This window comes from Astatotilapia calliptera, chromosome 23 (assembly GCF_900246225.1).
Source record: "Astatotilapia calliptera chromosome 23, fAstCal1.2, whole genome shotgun sequence".
Taxonomy (NCBI): domain Eukaryota; kingdom Metazoa; phylum Chordata; class Actinopteri; order Cichliformes; family Cichlidae; genus Astatotilapia; species Astatotilapia calliptera.
In genome coordinates, this window is record NC_039323.1 from 1149280 (window position 1) to 1155279 (window position 6000).

The 6000-nt window shown below is 45.9% G+C and overlaps 1 long non-coding RNA gene across 1 annotated transcript; it reads right to left on the bottom strand.

Annotated features, from left to right (window-relative positions):
* Window positions 1-3012: 3012 nt before the first annotated feature.
* Window positions 3013-4205, bottom strand: LOC113016567 (uncharacterized). Its single transcript, XR_003271259.1, has 2 exons — window positions 3402-4205; window positions 3013-3296 (listed from the first exon to the last, which is right to left on the bottom strand). It is a non-coding gene; the product is annotated as an uncharacterized LOC113016567 (long non-coding RNA).
* Between the last annotated feature and the right edge of the window lie 1795 nt (window positions 4206-6000).

Below are 6000 nucleotides of genomic sequence, written 5' to 3' on the forward strand. Positions count from 1 at the left end.
TTAGTGAGGCTAACGTGCTCAACATGTCGATGTCGAGTAGGTAACCTTAGCGATCCATCGCTGAATAGCTACCATTTTTGCTCTAATGCAGCAGATTTAGGCAAATACTGATTTGATGATGAGGCTTGCAATTCCTCCTCCTCATCAGTGTGTGATCTACATATCGTGGTACTCCAAACACCATCCAAAAACCTTGGATATGAGCTACACGCTGGCACAGATACTGCTGTTATGCCAAAGTGGTTTCACAGGCTTTGAGTTTCTCTGTGAGTTTCTCACAGCAACCAACTTGTCGCATATAGACGCTCACAAAGGCTCACACTTAAAGAACTAGGTAAGCATGGATTAATCTTGTGAAGGGAGGCAACCTTATCCTAATCTTTAGCTTCTGACAGGCTGACACGAGAACCTTACGTAGATGCACAGACGTGCGAGTCGCAAGTTGCTCATGTTGAGTTTTGTGTCGCCCTTCTCGTACGTGACATTAACTTCTGCTGTCCTGCTGTTTGGTTTGGTTTAGGAAAATGTTGTGGTTGGCTCACAACACCCCTCCTTTACAATATTAACTCTGCACACGATACTACAGAGTTAATCGTGTGCAGAGTTTAATGCCTTAAACAAAGGTGCATATGTGACGACTGTGAGAGGAGGATCGCTACTTAGGGTCAGAGGTCAGTTACAGTTACATAAACCACTTGTACACAACGTTTCTGTATATCTGGCTTCCTGACAGCAAAGCTTACTTTTAGACTAGGACTACAGTCAGACTGAGGAAAATGGTGGAAAGCACACGTGCAGTGAACTTGTTGCCTTGGCTGCTTTGAAGATCTGTGAAAACTTGCAGTCAGCTGACTGGACGGGGATTAAAAAATGGAAATAAAACAGAGTCAGTCTGGTGCACACGAAGAAGGAAATGGTTTAGTGGTCGACAGCTTTGACAAGTGGAGATATGAGCATTACTTTGGTTTTAGTGCATGAAAGGACAAAAGTACAATGGTGAAATTAATAAGCAGCCATGCTATGCTGCTAACGCAACTTTACAAGCGTCCACACAAACTGCACGCTAACGCAAAGGCCGGTTTATGGAGTAACGTCAAACGAAATGTAACGAGTAGTGCAGCAAACGATTCTCTGCGCTGAGTAATCGAGAAACATCCTGCGTTAACAACCCCAGCACTGGTTGTAAGGTGGCTGACGTCCTGCACAAGTATGCTCATTTTTATGGACTTACATCCGTGATAAACATGTTTGTAACCGTGCACGCGCTGCAGCTCCATAATAGACGTGTTCTGAGTGTCACTTTGTCTGTGGCACATGTGAAAACAATGAAGCGTTTTTAGTCAGTCGAACAATAAATCCTACGCGACTTCATAGATTTGGGTGTCGTGTTTCAAAGAATCGTCACTCTCTCATCTCACGAGAAGGTTGAGGCTCCGAGCGGTGACTTGCAGGTTTGATGTTACGTAGCAGCGAGCTGACCGCTGGCGTCGTTTGTTTCCATGAGGCCCGAGGAACGGAAGGAGCTAAAGCTTTGTAGAACAGATGTTCCTGCTCAGCTTTAAACCAAATTACCCAGCCGCGCTCGCAGCCATGGGCCAGAACCACACAGACGCTGATTGAATGGCGAAGGGGGCAAGAAAAGTAGATCAGGCTCAATAAAGCAGCCACATCATGAAATCTGGTCAGCCTTTGAGGCCTGAAGATAAAAGGGATATTGACATTGCTATGGAGACTAAGAGGAGAGCTGGCGGCTTCGGTCTGGGTGCCTGAGACTTCCTGTGTGTTTTCATGTTTTTCATTTTGAAGCAGCCGTTTTAACTCGCTTTAATTCAGACGGAAAGTTGAACCTGGACTGATGTGAAATGTAAAAAGCCTGGAAGTTGTAACAGAAGATGAGCTAAAATGTAAACTGTTGTTTTTACAGCATGTTATTTATTAAGTCAACTTTACATTTAAATTGTGTTTCCTGAGACGGCGAAATCAAGAATCTCTCCTCTGTTTAAAAGCTCGGTACTGTTTAAAAATGATTACTGACGACGTTTGTATTCACAACCTAAACACAGCGTTGAATCACTAAAGGTGGATTCATTCACAGGCCTCGGTGAGCACTAACACATCTCTGCTTCAGGCGTGCGACTCATGGCTCCACCACAGGAATAACATTTCTGACCCTCTGACTGAATCAGCAGACACGTTCGTGTGACTTCTGGCACTCGCTACGCCGTCACGACGATGGAAAATGTTGCGTGGGACAGATGTGGCTCAAATGTCAGGACACACCTGACATCTGGACCACATAAGGTGAAGCTGTGGTTTATGTGACACAGCTACACTCACCCCGAGTCCAGCCCATGAGTCAAGGCCATATGTGGCTCTTAAGCGAGCAGCAGATGTGGTCTGCTTTCGGCCCGTTGCTTTCTGGGAGCTGTGAGTGGTGGAGGTGCGTTGTGGGTTAATGCTGGCATGGCAATTTGATGAGGAAGAAGAACGAGTGGGAGACTCAGCAGCGTAAGATTAAGGCCGGGTGTCAACAAAAATAATATCTGTGCTGAAGTGGCAAAAAGTTCCTCCAACAACCGCTTGAGGCTGAAAGGAAACTCAAATGTCTTACAGCCTGATACAAGACCAGCTATATTTTTTATGATCTACACTTTTAAGCTTTAAAGGCATGCATTACTGAGGGAAGGCCTGCTTTGACTGACAGGTCGACGCTGACACAGGAGGCTGGAGCCAGAGGCATTATCACCGTGTTTGTGGTGTCGGTGCTTTGCTGTGCTGAAGCCCATACTGCACTTTTTATGCTTGTGTTATATTTGTACGTTACTCAGGACTAAGTAGCAGATATCCATGTGATGCTATCATCAGCTAATAACTTAAAAATTCGCCATCTTGCTAGAATTTGGTCACTTTTCTCTCTATAAAACCCAACGTGGTTAAAATGCTCAGAAGCATCAGCGTGACTATGATATCTTTCATATTCACAGTCATTCAGAAATAACTTTGATCCAAACATTGTGCGTCTTTTTTATTTTCTTTGTTTTAAAAACTCTGTAATTATCTTCCATTAACCTCTTCTTGTCATCCGTTAGGCTTAGGTCTCGCCTCGTCTCCTTCCCGATTGCCGCTATTGTCTTCGTCTTTGTTCTTTCCTGCTGCAACATGCTTTTTGTACCCGGGGATAAGCGATGTTATCTTTTGACACTGAATAGAAATAAAGCAATGCCAGAATTCTTTCTCAGGCTCATTTAAACTTTATTGCATTCAGTCAGTGCTGGGTTTGTGCTGGAACGAAACACCTGCAACATCAGAATAAATCATGCATTAAATGAACATGCTGACATTTAGAAGAATGCACTTCATGCACCATTTCTACTCAACACTTTGTTCAATTGAACACTTACACAAATCATAGCCAACTTGTCAGTGGTACCACCTGGCTGAAACAATGCCCTGAAGTCGGCATCACCGATAGAGAGAAACCCCTCTCTAACCTTTTCACTGGGTAATCTCCTCCAGGTCTGAATGGAACATTTATCTGCAGAAATTTCAAGTAATGGAAACATAATTTTATGGCGGCAGCCAGGATCAGTGGAGGTGCCGGATAAGAGCAAATTCATCATGCTTACTGATGAGCTTCCACTTTCCTCTGGATATGAAATTTTCAAGCACTTTTCCTTTTGTGGCTCCAAGTTACACACACTCCCATTCGCTCACAATGTGGGGCTGCTGGTTGAAATCCATTACACAGACATAGCAGACATTTCACTGGGATTAGCTCACAATGAGCCCTAGTCTCAGTCTGGCCTTTGACGGCACAGACAGAGAGACGACACAGGTGAAGCTCGAGGGGCGTGTCTGCAGGCGTCTCAGGAGGAGAATGCAGGAGAAAGATGAAGGTTGAACAGAACAACAGGACTGGGTTCATTAGCATGTACGAGTATTCACAAACACCAACCCATCGGCTCATGAAACATTTACACGTCGACGAAGGAAAGCACAGTCGTCTAAGTCGGGACGCACTTCCACGGAGACGTCAAGCTTCAGTCTGACAGGTTTGGGGACTCTGGTTTGGATTTCATCACCGCCTTTGACTCGAGGCGAGCATCACGTCAGTTTGACACAGCAACCAACAACAGCTGAATCTCGGTCTCGCTGCTGTCGCTCGAAGCTGTCGCATGTCTGTAGGCTCCACTCCTGTTCCTGCTGAACTGAGCCAGTTTTCAGGTATAACACTGATACCAGTTCAGTAGGCACAGGAGGGCAAAGCCCAGAAACAACTGAGTGCTGCAGCTTATTTTTGCTCACATCATAGCAGCACGCAGCGTTAGAACAGCAGCACCAAGTTCGGGGTGAATTACGCAGCAATAGGCAAATTTACTGCAGTCACGCAGCTCACAGTGAGCAGCAGGAGAATTTGTGATCACTTAAGACACTTTTATTTCAGGAAAAAAGGGTTTTACTTCTTAATTTGCACTGGTGTTAATTTGCTAAAAATCCACCCAAGAAAAATTAAGCGACAGCTCAGACCAACATGAAATCAATCAGCTAGTTTATCGTAGGAAAAGCTGGGAGACTTTCAGCTAAGGGTGATAAAGTGTGGGAAGGTTAGTGCTAAACACTGGCACTGACGTACTAAGCTACCTCAGTCGGACGTGAAGTGGCACGCCCAGGTACAGTTGACATTTAGCACCACATTCCTAATCCAGATGCAATCTGAGGCATTTGCAAGAACACATTAAACCTGGGTCACATGGCCTCGCTCAAACAATTTCAAATATATTTGGCATGCACCATGATTCTTGCCAGATGTTAGAGGTAAGAAGACAGTTGTTGCTGCAGGCAAATGAAGAAACAGTACAGCTTGTCTCACCTCTGGACCATATTGCACAAGCACGCTGCCTTTGGTCCACAGAAGCAGGTGAGCCCACATTAGAGCCGTGAGCCGAGCTTCTCCCTTTCCCACCTAATCTCTCCCCCCTTCTCCTCCCTCCTTCTTTCCTCATATCCGAGATCATCAGGTTCTTTCCATTCAGCGGAACAAATCCCCCAACGTCGAATCCACTATTTCACCTCAGGCACTGAACTTAGCCACTGTGAACAACACATAGCAGGGATCAATGCTCACCAATTAGCTAAGCTCTGTGCCTTTAGCAAGTGGGTGGCAGGCTTTCGAGGGACCAGAGCCTCACGCAGACCTTTACGTGACTGCTCACCGGTAAAGTTGGTGGCTTTAGCGCCTGCGGTGCTTCGGATGTTGAGGTTCGCTTTTGTGTTTCGGAGCGTGCTGCCGGTGTAGGATCAGGGCCGCTTCCCTGTGTGTTTAAATCTAAAATCCGAGAGCTGAAACGTGAGCTGACTCCAAAAGTTAGTTCTATCACGTAAAGCTGCACGGCCCTCACGTGCATTTACATCAACTTCCTGTCGTATTTGAAAGACGAGACGTGTGAAGAGTTTGAATTTCAGACAGCTGCACGTTTAACGGCAGCCTCGTGAGCGTTTCGACACTTTCTGTGCTATGTCACAGCTCTCCTTGTGAGAAGTCTGCTGAGAGTTGATCGCCGTATCTAACTTCACCCATATTTGACTCCATAGCAACATCCAGCATCAGAAATCAACTGAATCCAATCAGAGCAGCTAGGACGGCTACACAAAAGCAACCCGCGATGGAAACAGTGCGGTGGGTCACCAGCTGAGCTGTGAAGGAGTGGAAATCCCTGGCAATGTGATTTTTGTTTCTCTTTGTGCATCAAATCACGGTGCCAGGAACCCTCCCCACCACAGCCGAGATAGAGAGGCTGCATCCGCCCTCCCCTGCCCTTTGTAAGGTTACGTCCTCGTGGGCTCCAGATGCCTTTTTCCCACAGCAGCTGTGAAGCACCTGTGACCTAAAAGAAAGGTGGAGAAAGGGAAAAAGAAGATTTGAGATACTCCTGGGGAATAAAAGCTGTATATCAGAGCTTGAACTGATCTGATAATCTGTGATTTGCTTCATCTCGCTTT